This window comes from Hemiscyllium ocellatum, chromosome 37, assembly GCF_020745735.1.
Source record: "Hemiscyllium ocellatum isolate sHemOce1 chromosome 37, sHemOce1.pat.X.cur, whole genome shotgun sequence".
Classification (NCBI taxonomy): Eukaryota; Metazoa; Chordata; class Chondrichthyes; order Orectolobiformes; family Hemiscylliidae; genus Hemiscyllium; species Hemiscyllium ocellatum.
This window is the reverse complement of record NC_083437.1, coordinates 43,139,583-43,152,107: the sequence shown is the minus strand read 5'-3', so window position 1 is coordinate 43,152,107 and position 12,525 is coordinate 43,139,583. Positions and strand designations below refer to the sequence as shown.

At 38.4% G+C, this 12,525-nt stretch overlaps 1 protein-coding gene across 1 annotated transcript in view; it reads left to right on the top strand.

The window, feature by feature from the left end:
• Positions 1-12,525, top strand: part of LOC132833794 (guanine nucleotide-binding protein G(I)/G(S)/G(T) subunit beta-1) — a 69,235-nt gene that overhangs the window by 30,783 nt on the left and 25,927 nt on the right. The window lies entirely within an intron of this gene.

Genomic DNA, 12,525 nt, shown 5'->3' with positions numbered 1-12,525 from the left:
ATATAGCAGAAGCATCTGGCTTCAATTGACTGGTCACATGTCTGGCTTGTGACACCCTTTAACTGCAACTGGACAAATAGACTTAGATAGCTCTTCAATTGTCTGCTTGGCCACTACAGGCATGTGAATACGTAACCTTGGATGTCAGCCTGAAAATCTCAGCACATGAGTCGGCTCTGGAATGGCTTCATTCAGAGGAAACCTAACACCTTTGGGTAACAATGGCTTTACTCATATGGCCTTTTAAATAGTCACACTGGAATATTTGAATTCTGTATAAAGTGGGCATGGAACCACTCATTTGGGCTTGTAGTTCTGAAATCTTAATTTTACATCACTTCATTATGCCACGATTTAGATGAAAGTGAAAATTGAGAAGATTCCTTTTGTCCTCTTGTTGCTTATCAGTTTAGGAACCAAGGAGTCGTAATCTTTGAACATTATTCCTGTAAAATTAATTTTATTGAAGAGTTGGTTCAAATCCAACAAATCTAGCAGATGAAGGCATTAGTAGAGCATGTTGAGTGTAACTAAATTTGTCTGCTCAGCGCTTTTGTCATTTTACAAAGGGAACCATTTGATGGGCGACCTTGTCTTCTCATTTCATACCTACTATTCTATTCAGGAAGATCGATTGTCCTAACCAAAGCAAATTTAAATACAAATTTGGGAAATGTTTAAAAGGCATCATGAATTTGATTCGTATCATTAAACATTGTATGTTTAGCTTATTTTGCTAACTAGGTTGTCCTGAATCATATTGGTTTTTGGGCAATTGGGAAAAAAATCCCCCCCATCCTTTTCTGTGTGTGTGTCTCTGTTACCTACTTGATGGAAACCCACTAAACAAGACACAATAGCTGCTTGAGAGTTTTTTTGAAGCTGATGGCAATAATGGCAGGAACTTCATTTAAGTCTTGTTTCAGAGAGTAGTTAAGAGTCAACCCCAGTCTGGGCCTGGAGTTAGATGTAGGACAGGCCAGATAAGGATGACGTTTCATCCAGTCAGTGTATGTTTTTTAAAACGGTAATTTACTCTGCAATGTTCAGCACCATTCATGACTCATACTGGAGCAGTCGGTGTCTAAATGCAGCAGGACTTGCGCAACGTTTCAGCTTGGGCTGTTATAGTTTTCATGCCATAAGTAACCAATGGACATCTCCCACAAGAGCAAATCTGGTCATCACCCCATGATGTTCAGTGGCATTTCAAGTGTGTAAATAGTTCGTGAAATCCCTACAGTGCAGGTAGAGGTCATTCAATCCATTGAGTCTGATTCTCCCCCATAACCCCACAATTACTCTATCAAACACCAAACTTGCACATCCCAGGACATGATGGACAACTTCCCACGGCTAGTCCATGTAACTTGCACATCTTTGTGCTGTGGGAGGAAATGAGCACCCGCAGGTAACACATGTCTACATGGGAGAATGTGCAAACTCCGCACACAGGCACTGAGGGTGGAATTGAACCAAGGTTCGTGGTGCTATGCTAACCACTGTGCCACTATGTTCTTAAATAACTTGATGGTCCCTGCTTCTATCACTCTTTTTAGGCAGAGTTCCAGATAAACACAGCCTTCAAGGTGCAAAGATTTTTCTTTAAATTCCTTCAATCTCCTAGTTCTAACTTTAAAAATGTGCCCCCTGAATATCACCCTGTCTATTAAATGGGGGGCATTTCTCCAAATGTACTTTGAATTGTACAAAATTTGAGGGGTATAAACAGTCATTTCCCCACCCACCCTTTTGCTGTAAGGAAAATAACCAGCATATCTACACTCTCATCATAACTGAATCATTGAACTTCGACTTCTACTTGGTCTGTCTAGTCACACAGGTTTATTTCTGTCTGAAAGTACTGTTTCTGTTCCTCCACACTCAAGTATGAATTCTGTTATTCACATTCTTATCTTATTCTCACTACATCCCTTGCCCAAAACCATAAATCTGTGCGCTCAAGCCCTACCAGTGGCATCTGCACCAATTTTTACAAGTCTTTGAAGAAATTAAATATAAAATCAAAACTGAAGCAAACCAAATAGCGGCATAATTGCTTGCATCAGATTGGGGTGGGAGTATGTGGAGGTATTAGTCAGCTAAACTGGAAATCAAACTGTCCAGTGGGTTTTCTCACCATTGGCCTTTGACTGTGCAAGTCATTTTTAAGTTGCACTGAAATTTGACCATCCACTGACAGCATGTTAACTTAATGTTCAATTGCACACGTACGAAGTACATTTTTGTAACGAGATGGTAGGCATTGGGAGTGCTTTGATTTATTGTCACATATACCTAACTACAGTGAAAAGTTTGTTTTGCAAGCTGTGCAGGCAGATCATAGCAAACAAGGACATGGAGAAAGTGACATTCCTTATGCCCAAAATGTTGACACTCCTGTTCCTTGGATGCTGCCTGACCTGTGCTTTTCCAGTGCCCCACTTTTTTTGACACAACATACCGATCATAGGTTTTTAGACAGCGAGGCAAGGTTACAGCTGCACAGGATAAAAAAATATTGCATATTCAAAAAGTTCTGGAACTCTGTAAAATAGTGACATTTATCACATTGGATGCAAGAATTCGATGAATTTTCTGATGAAGGGTCATCTCAATCTGAAACAACTTCCTCTCCTCATGCTGTCTGGTCCACTGAGTATTTCCAGCAATTGTTTTAAGTCGCTGACTCGATTGATTTTTTTTAATTAGCTCTTACTGTCATTAAGTTGCTTAAGATTTTAAATATCACTCGCATTGAAGTACTGAAGATGGCAATTTATAACTGTTTGATTTTTAAGGAAACGTAGCTTAGTAACCTTTTTATATTTAATAGTATTGCCATCACTGAATCTTCTACCATCAAAATCCTGGTGGTTACTATTAAGGAGAGTCTTAATGTAAATGCTGTGGCTTAAAACCACGTCAGAGGCTATGAAGTCTGTGCGCCACTTGGCTGAACACCCCTCAATCCTATTCACATTCTCAGGCATTGGTCAGAATGCCAGGAGTCCTTTGGTCATGTCGGTTGAATGAAGGTCCAGAAATGGTCAAGAAGCGACTTGACTTGGTGCAAATTCTTCACAAAATGAAATTTGTATTCATACAACTTGTGAATTGAAATGATAATTTACATTAAGTTGAAAATACTTCGCTTTTGAAACAGCGCATTGTTCTTTGTGAAAAATTCCACTATATCTTATTTATGATTGGTATTACAAAACTTGAAAATTGCTTAAAAGCTGCAAAGTCGAGCTTTTAGCCTTTCACTGATCGAAACTAGGATTCTAGAAAACAAACATTTTCAGAGTTCACCCATTTTCTAACAGCTTGAAAGGAATGCTGATTTATTGGACTGAGACTAGCATGGCAATGCAGCAGGATTTGACTCCGTTCTAGTTAGCTAACTAACCTCCGATCAGGGAGGGAAATTGGTCAGGGTGTTGCTGTAGGAATGCAGTAGAGATAAGCAGCTTCCAGAGCCTTTCTGGAAAAAAGGTGCCATGTATGCACACTCGCTTCATAGCTTACACCAAACAATATATTATGTTTGAATATGTGTAGCTTCTAGTTCGCAAGTGAAATACACCTTGGCTTTATACTATGCACGTTTAGGTAATAACCTTAAATCAAGTTTGAAGAGCTTTAGCCAGGATTGCTGGGTGGACTATTTTATTGGATAGTATGTTGGCATTGCTTGTTCCCAAAGCATGTATTTGTATTGTCTACAGTAACCTTAATATAAATCTGGATTGGTCCAGGAAAATCTGGTTTAAGAAGTGACTTCTCTTGCATTGATCATAGTGATTACACCGAGTTTATTGGGCAGCATATGTGGGGAAATAGAGAGGGTTAACATTTTAAGCATGTTCACTTTACATCAAGATTTCCAGCATCTGTGTGTTCTACTGAGTGGAATAGTGTCACTCTTAACCATGAAAGCTTTGTGCTTCAAGCTGAAATTTATTTTTTCAGTCATCTCAAGTTTATTGAAATAGTTCTTATTAAAGGGGAATTTTGAGAATATACTGGAAGCATTGATTTTTCATTGTTAAAGCATGTAATCAAAGAAAAATTGTTTGCGTTCAACATTTTGCATATAATGAATACTTGGGGAAGGCTGGCTCTTGCAATTTTCCCTATTGGTCATTATCGCAAGTGCCAAACCTGCCCTAGCCTGTTACTGACATCCTGCTGTCTTTCTAATTACTTTAAGTCAACCTGATCTCACATTGTGATACATTTCCAATGCAAGTAGGGCTTGGGCCCAGAATCGGGAATATGCCGTTATGCCTAGAGTCTTCTGACAGTCTTTGTATTGTGAGCATGACTGTTGTTCAAGATGTTGCCCTTGAAGGACTGAATGATATTTTGACTCAGCTGGCTGTAAGTTTGATTTATTCCCGCTCAGTGAATAAAATTGTTTCCTACTACCTGTGAAATTCAACATTTATGATGTGATCACATGGCTGAGAAGATAGCTATTCAGCCCAAAATGTTGCACCATCTCTTCAGTTTAGAAAAATTAATTACTGTCAATCTTTGTTTTTTTTTCCCCCATACCCTTGAATGTTATTTCTAACTAAATAATCAACCAATAACATCTTGAATCCTTCAATTGAAGCTGCCTCCACCATTCATTAAGGCAGTGCCTTCTGGACTCTAACTGCTCAGCTCGCATTTGTTTCTTTAGCAGATCACTTTAAATCTGTCTTGTAGTTCTTTATTCTTTTTATAAGTGAGAACCCTTTGTCCCTATCTATTCTTGTCCAGTCCTCTTAGATTTTGAAAACTACTATAAGATCTCCTGTGAAGCACCTTTTCCAATCTGACCTCATAATTGAGGTTCCTCATTTCTGGAATTTTCTCATACGTTAACTGTGTACTTTTTCCAGTTCATTCGCATCCTTTCAATGATGTGGCACCCTGAAATGTGTACACTGTTCCAGCTGAGATCTAATACGTGTCTAATAAAAGTTTAACATCTTGATCTTATACTCTTTGTCCCTGTTAATAAAACCTGAGGATACTGTATTCTTTATTACTCTCTCAACTTGTCCTACCTTCAGTGATCTGTGTACACACTCTCATAGGTCCCTGCATCCCCCATATTCTTCATACTAAATACATCACTTCATATTTCGCTGCATTGAACCCCACCTGCCACCTGTCTGCCCATTCAGACTAACCTGTCATTTTGGAGTTGTTGATGGTCCCATCAATTTTAAACTCTTCTAAATGTATTGTCATTTACAAACTTTGAAATTTATCCCTGCACAAGAGATCTGGATCATTAATATATATTTGGAAAAGTAGAGCTCCCAATACCAACTCCTGGGGCACATCACTGCTATCTTCCTCTAGTCTGAAAAATGTCTATCAACCACAACTATTTCCTGTTGCTCAGCCAAGCTTGTACTCCATTGCTACTATCCTTATTCCATGACCTGTAACTATCCTTACAAGTCTGTATGGTACTATATTATCTCACCTGGAACTCAATGTACATCATGTCAACGGCATTATCCTCATCGGCTTTCTGTTAAGTCTTCAAAAAATTCCAAGTTGGGCACAATTTCTCCTTCAGAAATCAAGACAGACTCTTTGTAATAAACTTATCTGTAGAATGACTACTACGAACCCTATCCTGAATACTTGTTTCTCGGAGCCTCTCCACTAAAGTTAAATGAACTGGCCTTAAATTACTGGGCTTATCCTTACAACCGTTGCTGAGCAAGGTTATAGCGATTGCAATTTTGTCTCATACTTCCTCTGTCTAGGGAAGACTGAAAGATTATGGTCAGTGCTCCTGTAATCTTCACTCACCCTTCAAAGTCCTTGAATGTATTTCATCCATCCCTGAGGTTTTGTCAACTTTAATTACTAAGTGTATTCAACATTTTGTTCCTTAGGAATTTTGAATCTTCAAGTGGCAGTTTCTTCTGGATTAGTATCTTCCTCTTTTAGTAAAGACCAGCACACAGCAGTATTCATTTAACACCTCTACAGCGCTTGCTGCCTTTCTGGTTGCTGATCAACCCTGCTCCTTTTTACCACTTACTATTTATGTTCATACACTCAGAAAAGACTTTGGGTACCTCTTTGTCAGTTGCCACTCTTTTTTTGTAATTTTCTGTTTCAATTTGCTTTTTCACCTCCACTCTGAGCTTTCTCAATTTTGTTTTATTTTCTACCTGACACTTGTGTACTATTTGCCATTCTTTCTATGTACCTATTAATTCAAGGCTTTGTCCTACCTTTTCTATTTGAGATAATAAAGTTTGACTGTATTCATACCATCTTTGAACCCAATGCTCAGTTACAAATATTACTCACTAACCCCTTGTTTCGGTCAATCATTCCAAGTTCTCTCCTTTCCCCATTTGAAGTTAACTTTCTGCCAATTGATTTTTTTTTACTTAGTTTGGATTAATGTTGGTCATTCTTCACCATCATTCTGAGCCTTAAAATACAATGGTCACTGTCTCCTTAAATATTTTCCCATGGCCACCTGATTCACTTGGCCCACCTCATTTTAAGAACCTGACCCAATAGTGCATTTGTTGGACAGGACCTATTCCGCGTCAGGAACTTCCCTGTGTGCAATCTAGGAGCATCTGCCCCTATAGCTATCTCAGTCTATATTTGTGCAACTAAAGCTTCCCATTATAACTCCTGTGTCATGTTGGCATAATAATTCTGAAATGACAGAATTGACAGCCAAACTAGTAAGATCCCTCGGAGTCCTAGTAGCGCACAAACTCATCAACACACTCAAACAAAAACTAAAAAACTTAAAAGACCCAGTACAACCTATGGACAAAACCAACATCGTGTACAAAACTCCATGCAAGGACTGCCACAAACACTACATAGGGCAAACAGGAAGAAAGTTAGCCACCAGGATACATGAACACCAGTAGCCACAAAAAGACACAACCCCACTTCCTTGTAGCCCTACACACGGATGAAAAAAAACACCATTTCAACTGGGACAATACATCTATCCTGGGGCAGGCTAAGCAAAGACATGCTAGAGAATTCCTAGAGGCCTGGCACTCCAAGCACATAGATCTAGATGCCATCTATCAACCCCTCAGAAAACGAACAGGAAATGACATCACCCAGGAACCCCCATCCTGGAGAAAGATATAAATAGAAAGCAGGAGACAACAGCTTCGCTTCACTTGGAGGTCGCCACTGATGATGTTACCTAGCCAGGTAATGAAACGTCTGGATATCAAACCTACAGCTCAGCGAGCAAATCTACACCCTAAATTCTGTAATTCCCTTGCCGACCTATTCTTTCTACCCTTTCCACTCTGGTCTATAGACTACACCGAGCAATATGCCATTGTACTTTTCTTTGTTTCTTAACTCTAGCCAAACCAGTATTGTCCTTGAACCATCTGGGACATCCTCTTTTGCCAGCATTATAATGTTCTTGCTTAACCAACACTGTCACACTTCTCCTGTGTGCCTCCCCACCTGCCTGCGTGCTTCATGCTTTCTGAACACCTTGTACCCAGGCTTTTCCCACCCTTGAGCCAGGTTGCTGTTATCGACACAACATCATGTTTCCACATGACAATTTGTATCTGTAACTCAACAATCTTATTAACTGTACATGCATTCTCATGTGTTCCATAATACTGATTTAGACTCTCTTCTTTCTCCATACTTCTACTTCATCTATTAATTTGTTATTTGCTATGCTAATGTCACCTATATCTCCAAGTACAGAATAACCTCAATTATCCAAATGAAATGGGTGGGGAGTATTTTGGTCAGAAAAATGTTTGGATAACTGAGTTGATCATAAGCAAAGAAAGCCATACTGAACGTAATTATCTAAAAACATGTTTAGAGTTGGTTTACCTTATTCAATCAATAAAATGTATCCAAACACTGGATATAGCTTAAACATCCATGATATCTTACAAATAAAATGGCTTTTTGGTTCATGTTTGACTTAAGTCTGGAAATTTTTGCTGACATTTTACTGTTTATCCTGCCCTTGACAGTAGCTGACATCTTTCTGTTCGGTGTCATCCCGCCATCCAGACTAACCCAGTGTCCCTCCCTCCCTCTAACTGCTGAGCCCTTAGAGTGGAGGTGTAAAATACAAGGGGAGCATGAGAGAGGGGAAAGATTTGTTTGCTGACTTCAGTTTCCGTCCCCTTGTCAATTTTGTTTTTGTGGGGGTAATGTTTACCTTGTATTTCCTCCCATCAAGTTTTCCTCCTGTTTATTTTCATGTATACTAACTCACTGATTTGCTCTCCCCATCAAAAAAAAATTACATTAAATTTTCTGGCCAGCTGAAATATATTGAACTACATTTTGTTTGGAGAAAAAGACTTGTCGTGGGATAATGGGCAGAAAAAGCAATGGAAACAAACTGCAATCACATTTTTTGACTGCCTTGGAGAATGAGCTGAGGAAAAAAATTGTTGGGTTTGCAAAATGGAACAAGTCAGTGGATGCAAGTTTGCTCGCTGAGCTGGAAGGTTTATTTTCAGACGCTTCATCACCATATTAAGTAACATCAACAGTGAGCGTCCAGTGAAGCACTAGTGTTATGGTTCATTTGTGTTTAGGATTCCTTGGGTTGGTGATGTCATTTTCTGCTCTTTTTTTCTCGAGGGTTATAGATGGGATCCAAATCACCGTGTTTGCTATGGTTGGAATGCCACACTTCTAGGAATTCTCGTGCGTTTCTCTGTTTGGCTTGTCCTAGGATGCCTCAGATTGACTGGGACAACACACCTATCCTAGGAAAAGCCAAATAGACATGCATGAGAATTCCTACAGGCATGGCATTCCAACTGGAACTCTTATCAACAAACATCGATTTCGATCCCATCTGTCATCCTCTGAGGAAAAGAACTGGAAATGAAATCACCAACCCAAGGAAACCTAAACACAAATAGAAAGCATGCCATAACATCAGTGCTTCACTTGGAGGTTCACTGAAGAGGTTACCTCATGGTGATGAAACATCTGAAAATGAACCTTCCAGCTTAGTGAGCAAACTTACATCCAGAACTTCAACCTGAGCTACAAATTTCCAAACTTGCTTACTCCAGTGGGGGAACGGAGCGAGTCAGTGTTGAGCAAATCTTGCTGTTAGAGCGCACAGTTCGGGCTTGCACATTTGTGTGTTCACAGCCTCAAACCTTTGTCCTTGAGGAGAATGGGTATCGGAGAGCCTTTTTATAAAAAGTGTAAGACTTAACCCTAAAGTCATGTCTCGAATGTATATTTGAAGTTAATTATTTGTTAAAGCATACTTGCATCTATAGTCCTGTTCAAATTTACAAAACATTGCAATAAATGGATGAGTAGAATTTTCCTATTTCAATTGAAACGCATGTATAGGGACCTTTGGATCTTGTTCGGATAATCCGAAATTGATCGGATAACTGAGGTTATCCTATATTTTGTGAAACCTGGTATTTTACTCTCTTGGTTTCCACACTCACTTTGAGGGAAGGATAATCTTGTATCTAACGTTTTCTCAGTCCCTCACTGTGCTGTTAATTTATTTTCGATTTCCTTTTAATGTTCCAGTCTTCCTTCTCAGTTGCTCGCTATACATTATATCTGCTCCTTCAAATCAGCTGTTGTGTAATCCAAATTGGCTAATTCAGTTTGAACTAGTCAATGTAGTTGACATGAGTACAAGAGCAGCAACACAATTGCTGCTGAGATTTTGTTTTAATTATGGATGTAATCAGCATCAATTAAAACCGATTATCTGGTCATTATCCTAGTACTATTCATGAGAGCTTGCTGTGCACAGATTGGCTTCCAAGTTTCCAATATTATAGGTGACTGCACTTCAGATGTGATTTATTGACTAAAATATTTTGGGGTATCCTGAGGGTGTGTAATATGCTGTGGAAATCCATATATTTAATTTCATTATAAGCATTGTTATTTGGACTAAGCATCCCCTTAAAGAAACTTACAATGTTGGAGTATGTACAAGGGAACTGATTGTCAGGTTAATTGATGACCATGTACCTGGAAAACTAAATTACTTGCCTATACTACAAAATTTTATTTGGTAATCTAAAATGCCAACAGATAAATGCAATCTATGCTGTGCAGCCAGTAATGCCCACTTCTTGCAGGTGAATAAAAATGTTTTATTAATTTGATATGTTAACTAATTCCTGTTATGTTTTATTTTGTTCATTTGAATACTACGCATATCTGGTCTGTGCATAATAATTGTCTGAAAGCTGGTATTTCACTTGACACTGAACTGGAGACGTTGCTGATACATTTTTAATGGCTAGCTTAAATATGAGATTCGCCTGTATTTAGGCAAAGTTTAGATAAGCCCAGCACGCAAACTGAAGTTCTTGCAGTATCTTTAATTTATTTGGAGGTCTGTGTGTGTCGGTGAGAATAGTAAAGGATTGAATGCCAACTGGTTTCTTTAGGCTCACCAGTGAGTTTTTTTATTAGAATTGCCCTCCAGTCATTGGTTGCAACAACTTTGAATTTGCTTGCAAGACATCTTGATAGAGCATGAATTCACTGATGCTAAACACCTGTCAGATTTCACAGCAGGTCTAAAGATAACTACTGCAGGCTAAGAAAAACGCCATTGAGTTATTCCTGGGAAGCGCGCACACTCTCAAAGTCATGTCCATTTTTCTTAATCCAGTGGTTTGTGTTCAGAAAAAGTTGTAATTTGTGGGCCATCATAATTAACCTTTTTATATGGGGCCTTGCCTACCTATCCCTTTCGTGTCTTTCTCTGTCTCTTTAGGCTCTATTTCCACCACCTCCCAAAAAAAAACTCTTTCAATCTCAGCATAAATACTATTTTTTCCAAGCTACTAATAATTCTGAAGAATCGCCGGACATGAAACGTTAACTTTGCTTTCTCCTGTCAGGTGCTGCCAGACCTGTTGTTTTCCAATTTGTTTTTGTTTCAGATTTCCAATATCTCCAGTTTTGTTTTATTTTTGTGGTAATGCTGACTCTGAGACGAAGAAAATTAGGATTGTTGGACTATTACAATAACATTAGACCAGTTGGTAGGTGTTAATAGCATTAATAATGTTTGAGGTCAAATCTGGGCCTTGCCTGGTTATACTGGAGCTGTCTAGATGCATCAGCTACTGAGAAAGTTGAAGCTACACTGAGAGTGAGTAAATTAGTGTGATTAAAATGACATAAAGGTCATTCATTGCCCTGAGAAGTAAATGGTACTGACAACTGTATGGATTAATCTTGTTCTGATAGCATTAATCCTGGCATATTTTTTCATAAAAAGATTAAAGGATTTGGTGTCATTGCCCCGCTGCAAACCCACTTTAGGAGAATGGGCCAATAAACATGCTGGTTGAAAGGCATTTTATAGTTAAGATTTAATCCTGGCACAGTACTGATACAGCTGTTCTCTTCAAATATAATTGCCATCATGGTGAATCGGGCAATGAATGTCGTCAGCCACAGTTAACATTTTTATGTTCATGTTAAATTTCATCTGTAGTTACGTAAAAACAGAACTGTTCAATGTGAATCAAAACATATAAATATTGCCTAAAGCTGTTGGTTTGTCATTTGAATCGGGGAATATTTGAAAATTTAGTTTGTTTGCTTTTGTAGTTTGGATTTTTCAAGAAGCTGTTAAATGGATGTCTTGTGACAAAAAATGAAGTGGATAAACAATTGAAGTTGGAGCTTTTGCAACTTAGCCATTTGTTTTTCATAGTGGCAAAATTGATAGAACTTCAGCTAATTTTAACTAATAGAAATTGATTTATGAATGGGAGTGAAATGCTAGTAGATTCTTCTGGGTAAAGGGCAAGAGATGGAATCTCTATTTTTGGTAGTTCTAGTTTCTCAGTGGTTTCATCTCTGGTTATGAATGGAATCTGGCCATTGTTCCATCTCAATCCCAACTTTCTGTAGGCTTAATATTGTAAGTGGAACTTGCATGTCTTATAGCAGTGACTGGATTCAGGTCATGGATTGCAGTGGGTTTATATAATCAGCAGGTTTTGTTAAACCGATTTGGCTTAGCTGCAGAATCGACTACACTGAGCCTGAGTGCATTATACTGCTGAGGAAGACAGTCCTACACACCAAGCAAATAGACTAGACTGGAAGAAAGTTTTGAATCATTAAGACAAGTTAATATTTAGAAACTCAAAGAATTGTAAGTATCTAACAACTAAAAGTTCTAAAGATTTTACTGATTCAGATTGCTGTTATTGGCGATTCTTTATTCTTGTCAGTGCTAAGAGCATTTAAAACAGGTATGCAACTCATGAGAAAGCTTTAGGTGTTCCGACATGCTAAATATGTATAATTGCATATTTTTGTTGATCTGTTTGTATGTATTTACAAAATGAAAAATGTGCAAGAAAGTTCTCAACATATTTTAAAAGCTTGGTTGCTTTTTGGTCCAATACACTAGAAGTCCTTACCTATATTTTAGCTACTTTAGGAGCTCTAGCATGTATTTTTCTTCCTCATGGCAGAGAATGTGACTTTCTG